Raw genomic sequence first — 20327 nt, 5'->3', positions numbered from 1 at the left:
TATATATATTATATATACATATCTATATATATAGATATATATATACACACACACATATGTAAATTACATACATATACTATAGCCAACAGATCAACAGCAAAAATAACAATGAAATGAATAACAACGATGACAAACTGGTCTTCATTTAGTGAAACCCCTGAAATTCAGGAGAGAAACAAATGCAAAATGAATCTGAAGAGGACCACTGCTGTATCCCCCAAGTTCATGCAACTATACAACACTATGAAAGATTCACAACAAAAATGTCCTAATCAAAAGGTAGAATGAGATTAAAGCATAAGTGAAGAAGGACTATACCCTCTAAAATCATAGACCAGTTTGAAAGAGACTATGAAATCAGGAAACATAAAATGGTTAAAGGAATAAAAGGAAAACTAAAACCCACATATAATGACAGAACAATTTGGTTTGGAGAGAAAGGAACACATCTGAAAAACAACCAACTAGAACTTTCAGCAAAGATATATATAGTCAATAAAATAAAACAATTGATAGGTTAAACAGCAGATTAGACACATCTAAATAGAATATTTAAATGTAATTCAGATTTTAGAGAATTTAAAATATTCAGCATTGAGGACAGAAAAATACAGGGAAAAACGGTTAGGAAATACAGAAAATAGAATTAGAAGTGCCAACATATAAGTAAAGGAATTTCCAAAAAGAGATAATGTGTGAGAAGCAATATTTAACGTTATAATTACAGAGTTCCCCAGGATAGATAAAAGTCATAAATTCTCAGGTTGAAGAATCAAATATTATCCTGACCAGAAAACAAAGACAATAGAGCCACATCTAAACAAATTATAATAAAACTGAAAAACATGTAAAATAAGAGAAAATTAAAGAGAAATTATATATTATTTTAAAAGGTATTAGAATTTTAACAACAGCTGACTTCTCATTAAATAGAATCCTTAAAACCCAGTATCTCCAAATGTCTGAAGGAAAGTGACTCTGGAATTCTGTATCAAGAAGACAGTGGAGAGGAGAGAAGTTCTCTTTCCTTTGGTAGTTTACTGACTAGTGGAAGGGAGTTAAGAGCACACAGTGTTCTTCCCAGCTAAAGCTAAGCTCAGTGAAGACAGGAATATATTTGTCTATTTGTTGTGCCCTTGTATCCACTGCAAGCTGTGGGACTAACATGTGCCTTATTGGTAGTTGATTCTCAGAAATAAGTATTGAAGAGAAGAAGAGGAAAAAAGAAGAGAGTGAGGTCAAAATATTTTCAAGAAAAGGTCTAAAAATTATAACAAGATCCTCATTTAAAAGCCATGTAAATTTGTACTTTACTTGGAAATAACCCAGAAAGACAAAGATGAACACAAAGCAATGGTAAGCAAATAAATTAGTAAACACTTTGGCTACAAAATAAGAAAAAAAGCAACAACCAAAACAACCATACTGATTAATAGCAAGGTGTCACTTTAATACCAACCTATATGAAAGATGTGGTTCTTCTGGTTCTTTGGTTCTTGGAATGTGCTAGAGCAGGGAGAGATACCAAAGTAACTTTAGATTTAGTTGAATACAATTTGCAAATTGCCATTTACTAATCACTAAAGTAATAGAGAATATATAACTCACAAGTCAACAAAGAGAAAACAAAATGTGGAGATGGAGGATGGTGACTATATAGTGACCACACACAAGTAGACCCCAGACTGGTTGGGACCAGAAGGTTGAGATTCTGGAGGTATCACCCTGATACTTCACCACCAACCAATCAGAAGAAAGTCACACACCCTGCAGCCCTCAAGACCTCACCATAAATTTTGCCTTTAAAATCTCTTCTCTGGAAGCCATCAAGGAGTTTCGGTCTTTTGAGCATGAGCTACCCTTATCCTTGCTTGATGTCCTGCAATAAAACTTTCTGTGCCCCAAACTCTGATGTTTCAGTTTGTTTGTCCTTACTGTGTGTCAGGCATACAAACTTGGGTTTGACAACAAGATGGCTATTATCAAAAAGTCAAAAGATAATAAGTGTTGGCAAAGTAAGGAAAAAAGGAAATCTTTGTGCACTGTTGGTGGGAATGTAAATTGGTATAGTCATTATGAAAAACAGTATGAAAATTCCTTAGGAAGTTAAATATAGAGCTAGCATATGATTCAGAAATTCTACTTCTGATTATATATCCCAAAGATACAAAACCATTCTCTTGAAAAGATACCTATACTTCCATGTTGATTGTAATATGATTCACAATATCCAGTACATGGAAACAATCTAAGTGTCCATCAACAAATGAATAAAGAAAAATGTGATATGTGTGTGCATGTGTGCATGTGTGTGTGCACACACACAATGAAACGGGACATAATATACAATAACATATTATTCTGCCTTAAAAAAGTAGGAAATTCTGTCATTTGCCGCAGCATATATAAACCTGGAGGACATTTTGACAAGTAAAATAAGTTAGGCACAAAAAGACAAATACTGTATAATTTCATTTATATATGGAAGCTAAAAACATCAAACCCATACAAGTAGAAAGTAGAATGGTGGTTACAAGGAAATGGGGATCATAGGGAGATATTAGTCAAAAGGTACAAATTTTCCATTAAGCAGCATGAATAAGTTCTGGAGATCTAATGTACCAAGTGGTAACCACAGTTAACAATACTGTTTTTGTTTACCTAAAATTTGCTAAGAGAGTAGATCTTAAATGTTCTCATCACAAAAAGAAAAAAATAACTGTGTGAGTTTATGGATATGTTAATTAGCTTGATTGTGGTAATCATTTAACAATGTATATGTACATCAAAACATCACATTGGAAATCTTAAATATATGCTGCTTTTTGTCAGTTATACCTCAATAAAGCAGGGGGGATAAAGGAAACTTATGGTTAGTCACAAACTTAAGGTCGGTTCTTAACGTTTTTAAAAAATGAGTATATTACATTACCTTGAATGTATGTGTGGGAATTATATTAGTATGTCTGAAATATTTTGTGTTAAAATTTTCAAAAGAAAAAATGAATGCCTGAGGGTATGATGCATAAGTAATGGAATATTTCTTCAATGATTTCATTAGTATTCTCCTTAGGAATTTTTATAGGACATACACAAGTTGAAAGATATGTATGCACCTGTAAATAGTTATCCCAATAGTCACAAACTAAATAGAAGCAAGCTGTTATTTGATAGCCAAAGATGTCACATAACTAATCCAGTGGACAGCAGTCTTCTCTTGGGAAATCTTATGTTTGGTACTTTAGAACTCATCCCACCATCACCCTTACACAGACACACACACTGAGGAAAGAGACAGCTTTATTGCTGGCTATTTAACACTTAAAAGAGGTGACATTTTTCTCAATTAAGTCCTTTGTACTTTAGGGATTTTTAAACACACCTGTGTAGTCTCTATTCAATGTGTATAAGGTACAATCAACTGGAACCTGTCTGATATTTCTAAAGTGCTAACAAGAAATAGTAGAGAAAAATGAATTTAATTTTATTTAACTCTATATTTTAACAATGTTTGGCAAAAATTTTTAAAGTCTGCTTTTCAGAAGTCAGTTCATTTTGGGGTAGTGGGGGCAGGCACAGGTAAGCTTTTTTCTTCAGAATAGCAAAACTCTCGAGTAAAAAAAACAAGTAGTCTTTTAGTTCTTCAGGACCTTACCTTATCAATTAAAAACAAATTCTCTTTTGAGAATCAAAATAAGTTTAAAATAAAACTCTAAAATGAATTTAAGAGTACAAATATAATTTCATTTCAAATTATATTCACTTCTATTCTTTGAACAGAACAACTTCTCAAGTTTAGTGAGAGAACCTATATCCTTAAATGGTTATTTCCTTGACTTTTACCCTATCTATTTGATTTTCATGAAGAGATTTTCTTTGAAATGCAGGCTATCTTTGGGGAAAAGAGGGAATAGGGGATAAATTAGGGAATCTGTAATCCTCATTTTATTCTGGCAGATAATTCTGTTTTCAGCGTAGACCAAGTAACAGGAAAGTTTAGCAAAGGAGCAGAATGAAGAAATGGTAGAGCTGCCAAACTTCTCCCAATTCAGGTCATCACTGCATGGATTCCTTGTTTGGTGTAAAAAGAAGAGGACATGTGGAAATGGCGGGGGGAAGGGGAGGGTGGGATGAATTGGGAGGTTAGGATTGACATACATACACTACCTTGTGTAAAATAGATAGCTAGTGGGAACCTGCTGTATAGCACAGGGAGCTGAGCTCGGTGCTCTGTGGTGACTTAGATGGGTAGGATGGGGAAGAGTGGGGGGGAGGTCCAAGAGGGAGGAGATATATGTATACATATAGCAGATTCACTTCATTGTACAGCAGAAACTAATACAACATTGTAAAGCAACTGTACTCCAATTTAAAAAGAAATAACCAAAACAGCAAGCATTCAACTCAAATGTAAGCACACAGACACATAAAAAACACATTCAAAAGACAAAGAAGAATGCCTTCCTTCAGCTATGGCTTAGCTTCAGTAGCTTTAACATTAAGAAATGATGGAATGAAGCTTCATTAGAGTTGAAAAGAGGGTAGTGAAGGACTGGAGATAAGATGTTGAAGTTTCATCAGGTTGCTGATGGGGATGTATTTGAAAGTAGACAGATTATAAGAGAAAATCTTGCATCTTCATGTATATATCTGGAATGCACTTGAAGTTTGTCTTTGTGCTTGCCATTATAAATTCACAGTTCTTAATATTTCAAACCATGAGTCCAGTTTTAATCCTGAGATTCCCTTTTTTACTGTTTTGGCTCAGTAAGTTTAAAGGAAAATATGTAATAAAAATTATTTTGCCAAGACTTACTTCCTTCAGTAAAAAACACAGTTTTATGATGCAAAATGCTTAAAAAGTTAAAAATGGATACTTTTCATAAGAGAAAAGAAAAATTGTTTATATTTCTTCCATTTACCTTACTAATGGATCATTTCATTGTTTAAGGTGGCAATAGAATTATCTATATATCCACATTTCAGTTTCAGTTTTGAAAGGTGTTTCCAATAAGATATAAGCTGAAGTTTAGGTCAGTTTCTAGAATAGCTCTTTCTAAGAGTCTTACTAAAGCTATTATATGTGTCTTTTTGCATTCTTCTCTCCCTATTTTCTGCTTCCTGAAACTTGTAAAGGCTGCAATTGAGGTAACAAGATTCCAAATGCCTTAAAGGTGGAAGTCATTTGCTTAGAGTGGAAAATCAGAAGGGCTCCTGGGTCTGATGACCACAAAGCTGCCAAAGCAGCCCTGGACTTCTCATCTCGATCTCATTCGAGCCATCTATCTATCTATCTATCTATCTATCTATCTATCTATCTATGTATCATCTATGTATCTATCTATCTGTCTGTCTGTATTTGTTATTATTATTTGTGCTGTTTGCCTTTGGACCTCATCTAACTTCTGGAAACAGTCATGATGATAAGGACAGCACTGAACATGGTACACTCTGTTTGCATCAACCTTTCTTTGGTAATTTCAGTGGATAGTGTTCATTTGCTGATTCCTATGAATCACTCGCTCCAAGTGCGTGGTTTCCTGCCCATTCCCCATCATTTATTCATCAAGTATTTATTGAGTCAGGCATTGCTTTAAGTGCTGCGGATAGTAGCAGAAGAAAAAATTTTCCTCTACCCTCTAAGGTGTAGTACTGGGACTTTCGAATTGAACTGACCAAAAAACAGATTAAAAGGATAAAAGGCATATGTTCATTTATTTTGTTTTTACATGCATGTAGGCTCCATAGAAAAGAAGTGAACCCCCAAGAAGTGGTTAGACTTGGAAGCTTATATTTTTAACAAAGGGCAATAACTTGTGGACTAGACAAAGAAAGGGAAATTTGGGCTTCTAGGAGGGTAAATATATGGGGAAACTAATGGAAAGTAAAGCCTATTTTAGTAAGCTTTTTTGTTTGTTTTGTGGGTTTGTGTTTGTTTGTTTGTTTTGGTGAAGACTTAATGTTGATTCTCCATCTTCTTTAAGGCCATAAAATCTCCCAGAGAAAGGATTTAGGGCAGTCCTCATTTCTCTGAAGTTTCTGCTTTTAGTCACATAAGGGAATTCCTGAGAAGGCTTCTTTCTGAATCTGTTGATTCTCAATTACCTTCAGCTCAAAGTAATCCATATTCAAAAGTGGCATATGTTGGGGTGGTATATTCTGATTTCCTACAGGATATAACATAAAAGCAAACAGGGCCTCTGCTCTTTGTGGGACCTAAAACTGGTAATCATTTTACCAACAATAATAGAAACACATGTAAAATGGAATCTGTGACACTTGCTAGGAAAGAGAGATACTCATTACCATCAGATAGTGTCAAAGGAGGTGGGGAGTGTAGCAGGGCCAGGAGTAAGACAGCAGGTACAGTTCTCTCAACTAAAAATGGAATGTCTTTAGCAAAGAATAATTATCATCCCTAAAAATAGGCACCATATATCTCTTAAAGGATATTCTAAAATGGGGTAGAAAGTGGACAAACAAACATGTGAGATTGATCTGGTAATGTAAGATTTGGGTGAATATTATACCAGCAAAGAAACAGTGGAACCCTTGTGTGTTTGAGGAAAACAAAAACTATTATGCCAGGAGTATCTTGGATAATGGCATGTACTCTGTGTGTGTGTGTGTGTGTATATGTGTGTGTGTGTGTGTGTGTGTGTGTGTGTGTGTGTATACACAGCAGGAAAGAATATAATCAGAGAGGCCATGGGGAGGAGTCTGAATTTTAGATTTTTGTTTAAGTATAATAGAAATCCATCAGAATGTTGCTGATTGCAGATTTATTTGAGATGGATAAACATATTTTTATATATGTTTAGCAAAATACAAGGGCATTTAGGAAATGGAGTAATCATATCTAGTTGGGAGGAAAGGGAAAAATAAATACCATTACAGATTTTCCTGTAAAGTAGTCTATGTTTGGTTATCAAGGAGACAAATATCCAGTTCATTCATTAAAATCTATCTGATATATCCTTTCCTTTTTTAAGGTACTCTAATTTTATCCTCTTTGTGCTTTCTACTTTGTTAAAATAGTGTTTTATCCTATTGCCCCAAAGTTCTTTGTTTGATTCCTTAATATCCTCTTAGATTATAGTACCGCTTGCTAAGCTCCAGGTACTCTAAAAACTACTCTATTATAGCACTTTTCACTCAGGGGTTAAGGATACAAGTTTTGGATCCAGACTATGTGGTTTGAATCTGTGCTTCTCCATATGCTGTGTGAATTGGGCAAATTTCTGAACTTCTATGTGCTCCAATTTTTCCATGTGTAAAATGAGAATAACAATACTGTCTATAAGGTTGTTATTAGGATTAAATGAGTTAATACATGTAAGTAGCAAAAAGCAGCATCTGACAAATATGCTAAAATACATATTAACTCTTTCTCTTATGATTACTATTGCATTATATATTGGAGATGATATCCATTCAACTGATTTGTGTGATTAAACAAAACTCCCCTTATAAAACATACCAACTGATGATCACAAAGACATCTACTACATAGTTTATCATCCAAACAGAGATTATAGCATTCACTTTTCAACTTTAAAAGCATTCTTCTAACTAATCAGAATGCTATTTCAAAATGTAAACTTGATAATAGTCCTCCATTTTTAATGAAGTCTGTTTTATTATCTGACTAGCCCACTGTTTTTCTTTCTAGTGTAATGAAGGTCTTGTTTTAAACTTGGTTCAGGCATACAGATGGCCAACAGGCACATGAAAAGATGCTCCACATTGCTAATTATTAGGGAAATGCAAATCAAAACTACAATCAGGTATTACCTCATGCCAGTCAGAATGGCCATCATCAGAAAATCCACAAACAGTAAATGCTGGAGAGGGTGTGGAGAAAAGGGCACCCTCATGCATTGTTGGTGGGAATGTAAATTGATACATCCAACATGGAGAGTAGTATGGAGGTTCCTTAAAAAACTAAAAATAGAACTACCGTATGACCCAGAAATCCCACTACTGGGCATATACCCAGAAGAAACCATAATTCAAAAAGACACATGCACCCCAATGTTCATTGCAGCACTGTTTACAATAGCCAGGACAAGGAAGCAACCAAAATGTCCATCAACAGAGGAATGGATAAAGAAGAGGTGGTACATATATACAATGGAATATTACTCAGCCATAAAAAGGAATGAAATTGGGTCATTTGTAGAGACATGGATGGACCTAGAGACTGCCACACAGAGTGAAGTAAGTCACAAAGAGAAAAACAAATATCGTGTATTAATGCATACATGTGCAATTTGAGAAAAATGGTACAGATGATCGTATTTACAAAGCAGAGATAGAGACACAGACGTAGAGAACAAACATACGGATACCAAGGGGGAAAGGGGGGTTGGGATGAATTAGGAGATTGGGATTGAAATGTATACACTACTGTGTATACACATATATACACTGTGTATAAAATAGATAACTAATGAGAACCTACTGTATAGCACAGGGAAGTCTACTCAATACTCTGTGGTGACCTAAATGGGAAGGAAATCCAAAAGAGAGGGGATATATGTAAACGTATTGCTGATTCACTTTGCTGTACAGTAGAAACTAACACAATATTGTAAAGCAACTATACTCCAGTAAAAAATTTTTTTTAAAAATGCTTCAGCAGTTTCTCTTTTCTTCAGAAAATTCACTGTGACCCTTGTATGGCCCCCTCATCACTAATATCATCATAGATTACTTTCTATCATTGTCTCTGTCATCATATTCATCACCATCATCACCATCAATCATTTTCATGTCCTAAGGCTTGTGCTGAATATTTTATGTGGAATTTACCTTTTAATCCTCACAAAACCTCATGAAGTGAGTATTTTTATTCTTGTCATTTATGAAATGGGGAAACTGAGGCTAAGAGAGTTTAGACTACTTTCCTAATTCATACAACTTGTGAGAGATAGAGCCAGATTTCAAAGCCTGATTGTCTGACACCAGAGCCCTTGGCATTGAACTTAAGTTATATCACCTCCCCTGTAAACGTGTTCGTTAAAAGAAAAGTGAACAGGGCTTCCCTGGTGGCGCAGTGGTTGAGAGTCCGCCTGCCGATGCAGGGGACACGGGTTCGTGCCCTGGTCCGGGAAGATCCCACATGCCGCCGAGCAGCTGGGCCATGGCCGCTGGGCCTGTGCGTCCGGAGCCTGTGCTCCGCAATGTGAGAGGCCACAGCAGTGAGAGGCCCGCGTACCGCAAAAAAAAAAAAGAAAAGTGAACAACTATATGATTAAGTGCCTTTTCTTATCTCCTTTCTTTTACATCTCAGCCCCATTTCCTGCCACTCCCCCACATCACTGTGTACAGTCCAGCCATTTCTATCTTATTTTCTTTGCACTGAAATGTTTATTTTGTCTCTAAGCTTTCACACATGCTGAACCCTCTTCCTGGAGCATTTTCCCTTGTCCAGCTTCTCTGGATGATACCTCATCATGTGAAGTGATAGATTCAATCACACTTATTCTTTTATACTTTTTATCATCTGCTCCACTTTTATTTGGTGCCCCATTCTGTTCTTACAGTCATAGTATTGATCACCTTCTATTTTAAATGTCAATTTACATGTCTCTGTCTCCCAACTAGACCATAGGTTCTGTTAGGGCAAGTACAGTGTCTGCCTTCTCTACCACTGAATTACTAGTGTGTTGGCACATAATGAACACTTGAGAACATAAAGGAAACTTGCATCACATGGAGTTAAACAGTCAAGGAAAACTTTATTCAAGACTATTGTAAAAGGGAGGAGATATTGAACTTAACTCTGCTGAAATATATGGTGGGAAATTTTTAAGAGCTGACCTGATCTGGTCAAAAAATACTAGCAGATGAGGACTTCCCTGGTGGTGTAGTGGTTAAGAATCCACCTGACAATGCAGGGGACAGCGGTTCAAGCCCTGGTCCGGGAAGATCCCACATGCCGCAGAGCAACTAAGCCTGTGCGCCACAACTACTGAGCCTGGGCTCTAGAGCCTGCGAGCCACAACTACTAAAGCCCATGCGCCTACAGCCCATGCTCCACAACGAGAAAAGCCACCACAATGAGAAGCCCGCGCACCACAATAGAGAGTGCCCCACTCGCCACAACTAGAGGAGCAACCCGGGCAGCAACGAAGACCCAATGCAGCCAAAAATAAATAAATTAATTAATTAAAAATAATAATACTAGAAGATGTTAGGAGGAAGTTAGTCAATGTGATGAGGTCATTTGGGTTTGTTAATAGTGCCTATTATTAGGCTTGGACCCTCACCTAGACACTAGGAGATAGAGACACTATTTTTCTTGATGATTACATCTCAAAAGGGTGGCTCCCAAGTCCCTGAGAAAGACATTCCTGTGTTTTGAAACTGGCAAGAGGTTGGGAAAAGAATTATATCTCAAAGGGCCAGAAAAAAATTCATAATTGCAAGTTTAAAGTAAATGCTCTGAGAAAAGGGAGGTCAGGGGCCTAAAATCAGAAGAAACCTATGTAATGTTTAGTCAAGCCTAGGGGAATTGTAAGGCCATCTTAGTCAAGATCTATTTGTTAAATAAATGGATAATTAACCAGAAAATTTGAACACTCCATTATACAGTGAATAAAGTTTGACATGTAGTAATTAAGGACTTTTATATGACTATTTATAAAATTTAAATACACACATGACATTTGGCTTTTTAATTATTCAAACTAATTGTTCTGATTACATTTGCATATTTCTCTAATTCATAAAAATAAACTAACATTATTATAATATGGTACTTCACAAGTAGGTTAATGTTTTAATTGAACATTTTAGTTCTCAAATACTGAAGCTTCCAAGAAATTATTGACGATGTTAAAGTGCATTGTAAATAATAACTCAATATAAACATAGTAACTGGATAGAGCAAAAATATTTTGTTGCATGCTAACTGAAGTTCTTGCATATTTTAAATGGTGTTTAATATTGCTTAAATTATTGTGGCTGTAAACAACAAACATCTAATCTAATTAAACCTGTGTAATTTCAAAGAAGGTAAACTTAGTAGCTACATGAATATTACATTAATATTCCCCAAAGTGTCATTGAATATGGTACTGGTAATGTTTTCAAAGTATTTTTGCTTTTATTTTTTGTACATTAAGAATTTTATGAATCACCTCAAATATAGGACAGCACTTAATTTAGCTAAATCTATCATAAGAATTTATCATTCTTTAAATTATATGGTTTACTTTTTTTTCCTTTCCAGCATCACCCTTGTCTCTCCCAATTCCAGAAGCCCAACTATGTACATGTTTACGGAGGTTAATCCCGGACCTGAATTTCATTAACTGACCATAGCCATAGTTGAGTTTCTACAGTAATGAGTTCATTGGGCAGAAATTTTGTAAAGATATGGGGGAAAGAGGAGGGGTAAATATTATCTACATTTGAAAGGACCAAATTTACAAATCAGTACTCTTTTAAAGCAATTTTTTTCTCCTTGACTAACTGGGAGTTTATTTGCATGCATTCTAATTGGCAGTGCATGGGAAACTAAGACTTTTGTCATTTTGATTTAACACAGACTCACCCAGAAAGCACAACCCTGATTTTGCATGAGAAGGACCATCTATGGAACCTAAAACGTGAGTACTATTTATTTTGTGCTACTGAATTCTGCTCTGCTATATAACTGACCTTGTGATAAGACGTGGCCTTTATTAAGATATATAATGAAAGTCTTGATTAAGTTTAAGTGTAGACCATAAGAAGTGCAGAAAGTAAGAATTGATGTGTCTGTTCTATTGTTCAGTTTAAAGAATTCTAGTAGTTAGTAGATACTTAACTTTGAAGAAGATAATATAACCGTGCTATTCACTGATACTTAGTTTAAAGCAGATAGCTTTATATACTTTTGATATTCCAATTTATTTATGGTTGATAAAATTTATAAAATAACCCCTTACAAATAAACATTTCCTATGCTATTTTGTGCATAATTTATTTTTTCATCTTTTCTGTGATCAATATCCCTGAGTACTTAGAGCCTATATTTATTGTCTCAGTTTTTCTCTGAGTTTTTTTTCAAATGGAGTAAGTAGTCGGTTAAAGATAAAAGATTGGTGCACCTTTTTTCCTTGTTCTGTCACAGATCCGTCTTTCCATTACTTACTAATTGTTGGCATCTCTTCTCCCTGTTTGGCTTCTGATAAGTTGTCTTTGATAACCTGCTGTTTTGTTCTTGAACTTTGCCATGGCTACAACTGTGGGGTATCAGAACTGTCAAAAATAAAAGTAAAAGAGCAAGAGGCACAGAGCTTATGAAACTTAGAGAAGACATAAAGCCTGGTATCAACTGGTGAATTTTCCACTGGCAGGTAGTTTTCACTTTATCCCATTTGTTGTCACAGTACACAGTACCTGAAATAATAAGGGAATTTTTTCCCCCAATAAATGGACTATCGGGGCTGTTTGCTTTGTGAGAATCTGCCAAGGCAACATGCCATGTGGCTTTATCTTTGAAAGTGAGGATGAAACAAGCTTGCCTGGCTTCAGATAAGCGACTTAGAAGGAATCCTATTCAGATGTACCTGTCACTAATTTATCTGGAGGTTTTGTGATTCATACATACTACTCTGTGTGCGATGAAGCATTAAATTGGTTTCCTCTGGGAGCAGGTCACATTCAGGGGTCGTCAGACCTATGCTATAGGATGGTGCATGCTTGATTCATATAGCCTCTCACTACTGAATTTTTATCTGTTAGAGGACTGGTAACGTGAACATATGTTAGATGATCTCTTGGAACATTTCAACAGCAAAGGGATTGACAACAATTTGTCTATTAATATGCAGGTGTATGTAACAAAAAATTAATCAACCTTTCTGCTGTTAGTATAATCATTTATCCTGATAATTGAGTAGTTATACATATGTTTCCCAATAATGGCCTAGCCCTTGATGAATGCATTTCTATGACTCCTTTATTTATTGAAACAAAGGGATATGTACTTAAGTGCATTACTTTATAGTGGGAAAAAAATGCAGAGCTGATTTGAAACAGGTCTCCTGAAAGAAAATCTTTAGAAAACAAAGAGTTTTCCCATTTATAATATAGTTTTCTACTGTGGCAATTCGACTTTGTTACTCTATATATTTTGAAAGAAAATGGCATACCTTGGAAAGTGAGACAGATACTGGTTCAAATTTGAAAGGAACATAAAAGAAAGAGATGCCTATTTATATGTTAACATTGTGCTGAGAGATTTTTCATATGGATTTTTTTTATGTGGTATATTTAACAAATGCAAAAACAGAAACAAAGAAACCCTGTTCTTCATTTTATTATTTCCATGATGGGGTATATAAAACTAAAACCTAATATCTTCCCTTGGGTTTTTGTTTGTTTGTTTGTTTTTTGCGGTACGCGGGCCTGGCCTCTCCCATTCCGGAGCACAGGCTCCGGATGCGCAGGCTCAGTGGCCATGGCTTACGGGCCCAGCCGCGCCGCAGCATGTGGGATCTCCCCGGACCGGGGCACGGACCCGTGTCCCCTGCATTGGCAGGCGGACTCTCAACCACTGCGCCACCAGGGAAGCCCTATGCTGCATTTTTATATGGTGTAAGTCCTCAGATTTTATCCTAGGTGTGAAAATGTGGAACATTTAACATAAACTGGAATTTTCCTATTAATGAGTTATATCATAATTAGGGCATTACTGTAGGAACCTACTAAGTCATTTATGCACAATTCACAATATTTAAATAAGATATTCTTCACATTTCACAATCCTTAAATTAAACTGTGGTCTTAAAACCTTGCAAGGCCTCCTAATAAACAGGAGTGTGAAGTAAATATATTTAATAACATTATTTTAAGATTTCAGAATATTCTAGTAAGCATTTTTCTGAAAAGAAAGGAAAGAAAGAAAAGCAGTTCATGAAACTAGGAAAAAAATACTGTTATACCATATGCAAAGTACACATGATTAGGCATATTTCTGCCCTCTTCTCTCCATTCCAATTTTGTTTTTTGCTATAGACAATAAAAAATGCATAACTTTGAATTTTCCATATCTTTTTTTAAACCTATTATATACCTCACTACAAGGTATTTTCTTAATTTTTTTTTTAAGAAAAATCTTTTATAAATACAGACTAAATTCACGTTATTTTCAGAATGAAAATAGCATGAACCATTTATGGAATAAAATGAACCATTTTGTTAGAGACATTTAAAGGATTTAACAAGTATTTTGTTGCTAAGATTATAATGGTACTTTTAAATAGTTTTTTATATCTATCATGAATTTTTCCTCTGTTCTTTTATAAGTTTAAGGTGTACAGCATTATAATTTAACATCTGTATACACCAAAGAGAGATTACCACCACAAGTCTAATTACCATCCAACTGCATACAGTTGACCCCCTTCACTTATTTTGCCCACTCCCAAATCCCTTCTACTTAGGTAATCACCAATCTTATCTCTAAGTTTATTTTTATTGGTTAGTTTTGTTTTTTTAGATTTTATGTATGAGTGAAATCTTAAGGTATTTGTATTTTTCCTTCTGACTTATTTCACTTAGCATTATTCTTTTAAGGTCCATCCATGTTGTCACAAATGGCAGGATTTCATTCTTTTTATGGCTGAGTAGTATTCCATTGCATTCCATACATACACCACATCTTTATCCATTCTTTTATTGATGGACACTTAGGTTGTTTCCACATCTTGGCTATTGTAAATAATGCTGCAGTGAACATAGGGGTACATATATCTTTTTGAATTAGTGTTTTCATGTTCTTCAGATAAATACCCAGAAGTTTAATAGCTGGGTCATATTGTGGTTCTATTCATAATTTTTTGAGGAATATCCATAACTATTTTCCACAGTGGCTACACCATTTTACAGTCCCATCAACAGTGTATGAGGGTTCCCTTTTTCCACATCCTCTACAACATTTGTTATTTCTTGTCTTTTCAATAACAGCCATTCTTTTTCTCTTTTCTTTACATGGTGAGTAAATCCCCACATTTCAGACTCTGCTTAAATAGATTAAATATCACCTCTTCTAAAAAGTATTTTCTAGTTGTCTAATCTAGTCTTGATCTCTCACAGACTTCTTTGATCTCATAGCATTTGCCATAATATTTAAGTATTTTACCTATATTTTATAAATAGTAATTATATAAATAATATACTATATATATAGAAAGAATATTATTTACCTGTTTATATTTTGTCTGTTATACAAAACTTAAGCACAATTTCAGTGCCTAGCATAGTGCCTAGTATATAATAAATAGTCAATAAAATTTGTTGAGTTTATGAAATCAGATAATTAAAACAAAATAATTCCATAACTAAGAGTATAAGAAATATAAAGTATATATTAAATATATAGAACAGAAAGTTATATAATTACTGGTTAATTTAACAAAATAATTACAAATATCATATACAAACAGAGAAGTCAGCAAGCTTCACACAGTAGCTTCTCCAGAAAACAACTGAACCCTACCAATACCTATTAGATATTAAGTGTCATGGAATCTGTAAGTAGTATTGTCTTGGAGTAATTATAAAAATTTCCATGGATATCTTCTGAAATAGTTTAAAGAGAAACAAAAATATCTATGATTTTTAAAAACAACCAGTTATTTTACAAGTGTTTATTGAGAGCTGACTATGTATGAAACTGTGCAAAAGTCTATAGGAGATTTATTATTGTAAATGGTTAACTCTCACCTCATGGGATCAATATATAGTAAGAAAATTCAATATATACTTTTAAAAAGTTAAAGTAGAACTTTAACTATAGAGCAGAAGTTGAAAATGTTAATGGCATTTAGCAGAACTAGAGTTCATTTTTAGCTGAGGGAAATAGCAACAGCATACTACAGAGGTTAATTTGACACTAATCTTTGAAGAAAGCTGAAGGAATTCTTGGCAGAGGGAATAGCATAAGAAAAGGCATGAAGAAGGTGTTTAGTAAGAATTAGTTGCTCATTTCAACAGGTATATCAAATAAATGTAGGAGGATATATTATGTTATGTTTGGCAGCTGCTTTGGATGGAAGTTATATTTGAAAATAGATTAGGACAAGATTTTGGAAGATTTAATTCTAGTTTAAGAAATAGGGATTTTGTTGGCATGTAGCTAAGTCCCTAGAATATGTTCAATCTCTTCTTATTTTAGAAGCCTAAAAAAAAAAGAATGTGATTATTTTGAATGATGGTTTACACAGAAAAATCTGGCATTACGTATTATAAGATCTCCCTTTTGTATGTGCTGTATATTTGCATACATGCATATATGCCACACATACACATATGTGTCAGGGTGTGTGTGTATATGTGTTGTGCATAGTAAATGTGTATCACTTAATCTGGCTTTATTTTAAAAATAGATTAGAGGAGGAGCCAGTGTCATTATGTATGGAAACTACTGGTCACTTCAGCAAATACTCAATAAACTGATAAAGCAAGGAAACATGAAATAAAATATCAGATGAAGGGCATATCTTTCAGAGACACACTTGTGGAAGAACTCATAAGAATGATGACTTGTGAACTCATTATACATGTACATATATCCACTCTTCTTTTTAGATTCTTTTGCCATTTAGGCCATTACAGAGTATTGAGTAAAGTTCCCTATTCTATACAGTAGGTCCTTATTAGTTATCTATTTTATATTTAGTACTGTCTATATATCCATCCCAGTCTCCCAATTTATCCCTCCCCGCTTACTCCCTGGTAACCATAAGTTTGTTTTCTACATCTGTGACTCCACTTCCATTTTGTAAATAAGTTCATTTTTCCAAAAAAAAAAGTGTTTAGACCTTGATGACCAAAAAGCCAAGATATCTATAACCTATTACTTCCCTAAACATATTCTTTATAGCACATACAATGCAAGATATAAATAGGAATTTTGTGACAATTTTTTTGTAATTGATAATTTCAAAGAAATTTGCGAAATATCATATACAATACCTGTTTTAGATATGAAAAAACACAACAACCTATTAAAAACATGAATCATTACACTAATAAATTTGTTGCTGTTTAACTCAGTATTTACCAAACTAATTTAACTACTGTGTAACACTTATTATTTTAATTTTTTATTGCGGTATGCGGGCCTCTCACTGCTGTGGCCTCTCCCGTTGCGGAGCACAGGCTCTGGACACGCAGGCTCAGCGGCCATGGCTCATGGGCCCAGCCGCTCCAGGGCATGTGGGATCTTCCCGGACCGGGGCACGAACCCGCATTCCCTGCATTGGCAGGCAGACTCTCAACCACTGCAGCACCAGGGAAGCCCTGTAACACTTATTTTAAGGCCATGATCTTTCCATAATTCTATGTTGCCTCGATGCAGATTTACAGTATCATTTTCTGAAAGCATTTACAGTAAGAAAAATAAATGCAAACTTTTATTGTTTGGTATTTTATGAACTGTTTAAGAATCTTGGCATATTTCTAGATAGTAAAGTTCTATATTTTCTCTCTTTTTTTAACAACTTTATTGGAGTATAATTGCTTTAAAATGGTGTATTACTTTGTACTGTATAACAGAATGAATCAGCTATATGTATACATATATCCCCATATCCACTCCCTCTTGAAACTCCCTCCCACCCTCCCTATCCCACCCCTCTAGGGGAACACAAAGCACCAAGCTAATCTCCATGTGCTATGCAGCTTCTTCCCACTAGCTATCTATTTTACATTTGGTAGTGTATATATGACAATGCTACTCTCTCACTTCGTCCCAGCTTACACTTCCCCCTCCCCATGTCCTCAAGTCCATTCTTGACGTCAGCGTCTTTATTCCTGTCCTGCCCCTAGGTTCTCCAGAAACATTTTTGTTTGTTTTTTTAGATTCCATATGTAAGTGTTAGCATACGGTATTTCTATTTCTCTTTCTGACTTAACTTCACTCTGTATGACAGTCTCTAGGTCCAGCCACCTCACTGCAAATAACTCAATTTCATTTATTTTTATGGCTGAGTAATATTCCATTGTATATATGTGCCACATCTTCTTTATCCATTCATCTGTCAATGGACATTTAGGTTGCTTCCATGTACTGGCTATCGTAAATAGAGCTGCAATGAACGTTGTGGTACATGTTACTTTTTGAATTATGGTTTTCTCAGGGTATGTGCCCAGTACTGGGATTGCTGGGTCATATAGTAGTTCTGTTTTTAGTTTTTTAAGGATCCTCCATACTGCTCTCCATAGGGGCTGTATCAATTTACATTCCCACCAACAGTGCAGGAGGGTTCCCTTTCTCCACACCCTCTCCAGCATTTTCTGTTTGTAGATTTTTTAATGATGGCCATTCTAACTGGTGTGAGGTGATAACTCATTGTAGTTTTGATTTGCATTTCTCTAATGATTAGTGATGTTGAGCATCCTTTCATGTGTTTGTTGGCAATCTGTATATCTTCTTTGGAGAAATGTCTGTTTAGGTTTTCTGCCCATTTTTGGATTGGGTTGTTTGTTTTTTTGGTATTGAGCTGCTGCATGAGCCGCTTGTAAATTTTGGAGATTAATCCTTTGTCAGTTGCTTCATTTGCAAATATTTTCTCCCATTCTAAGGGTGGTATTTTTGTCTTGTTTATGTTTTCCTTTACTGTGCAAAAGTTTTTAAGTTTCATAGGTCCCATTTGTTTATTTTTGTTTTTATTCCCATTTCTCTAGGAGGTGGTCAAAAAGGATCTTGCTGTGATTTGTGTCATAGAGAGTTCTGGCTACATTTTCCTCTAAGTATTTTATAGTGTCTAGCATTACATTTAGGTCTTTAATCCATTTTGAGTTTATTTTTGTGTATGGTGTTAGGGAGTGTTCTAATTTCATTCTTTTACATGTAGCTGTCCAGTTTTCCCAGCACCACTTATTGAAGCGGCTGTCTTTTCTCCATTGTATATTCTTGCTATATCAAAGATAGGCTGACCATATGTGTGTGGGTTTATCTCTGGGCTTTCTATCCTGTTCCATTGATCTATATTTCTGTTTTTGTGGCAGTACCATGCTGTCATGATTAATGTAGCTTTCTAACATAGTCTGAAATCCAGGAGCCTGATTCCTCCAGCTCCATTTTTCGTTCTCAAGATTGCTTTGGCTATTCGGGGTCTTTTGTGTTTCCATACAAATTGTGAAATGTTTTGTTCTAGTTCTGTGAAAAATGTCATTGGTAGTTTGATAGGGATTGCATTGAATCTGTAGATTGCTTTGGGTAGTATAGTCATTTTCACAATGTTGATTCTTCCAATCCAAGAACATGGTATATCTCTCCATTTGTTTGCATCATCTTTAATTTCTTTCATTAGTGTCTTATACTTTTCTGCATACAGGTCTTTTGTCTCAGGTAGGTTTATTCCTAGGTATTCTATTCTTTTTGTTACAACAGTAAATGGGAGTAATTCCTTAAATTCTCTTTCAGAGTAGTAATCATTAGTGTATAGGAATGCAAAAGATTTCTGTGCATTAATATTGTATTCTGCTACATTACCAAATTCATTGATTAGCTGTAGCAGTTTTCTGGTAGCATCTTTAGGATTCTCTATGTATAGTATCACATCATCTGCAAACAGTGACAGCTTTACTTCTTTTCCAATTTGGATTCCTTTTATTTCTTTTTCTTCTCTGATTGCTGTGACTAAAACTTTCAAAACTATGTTGAATAATAGTGGTGAAAGTGGGCAACCTTGTCTTGTTCCTGATCTTAGTGGAAGTGCTTTCAGTTTTTCACCATTGAGAACTATGGTGACTGTGGTTTTGTCATATATGGCCTTTATTATGTTGAGGTAAGTTCCCTCTATGCCTACTTTCTGGAGGGTTTTTATCATAAATGGGTGTTGAATTTTGTCAAAAGCTTTTTCTGCATCTATTCAGATGATCATATGGATTTTATCCTTCAATTTTTTAATATGGTGTATCACGTTGATTGATTTGTATATATTGAAGAATCCTTGCATTCCTGGGATGAACCCACTTGATCATGGTGTATGATCTTTTTAATGTGCTGTTGGATTCTGTTTGCTAGAATTTTGTTGAGGATTTTTGCATGTATGTTCATCAGTGATATTGGCCTGTAGTCTTCTCTCTTTGTGACATCTTTCTCTGGTTTTGGTATCAGGGTGATGGTGGTCTTGTAGAATGAATTTGGGAGTGTTCCTTCCTCTGCTATATTTTGGATGAGTTTGAGAAGGATAAGTGTTAGCTCTTCTCTGAATGTTTGATAGAATTCACCTGTGAAGCCATCTGGTCCTGGGCTTTTATTTGTTGGAAGATTTTTCATCACAGTTTCCATTTCAGTGCTTGTGATTTTTCTGTTTATA

The 20327-nt window shown here is 35.0% G+C and overlaps 1 protein-coding gene across 1 annotated transcript in view; it reads left to right on the top strand.

Moving 5' to 3' along the window:
* MGAT4C (MGAT4 family member C) overlaps positions 1-20327 on the top strand; it is a 611075-nt gene that overhangs the window by 320986 nt on the left and 269762 nt on the right. The window contains exon 3 of the mRNA XM_029205850.1: positions 11558-11618. The gene's annotated coding sequence lies outside the window, so the exon portion shown is untranslated. The remainder of the gene's footprint in view (positions 1-11557; positions 11619-20327) is intronic.

This window comes from Monodon monoceros, unplaced genomic scaffold, assembly GCF_005190385.1.
Source record: "Monodon monoceros isolate NGI ecotype Baffin Bay Population unplaced genomic scaffold, NGI_Narwhal_1 Super_Scaffold_6, whole genome shotgun sequence".
NCBI lineage: Eukaryota > Metazoa > Chordata > Mammalia > Artiodactyla > Monodontidae > Monodon > Monodon monoceros.
Note: the sequence above shows the minus strand (reverse complement) of the source record. Positions and strands in the feature narration are given on the sequence as shown.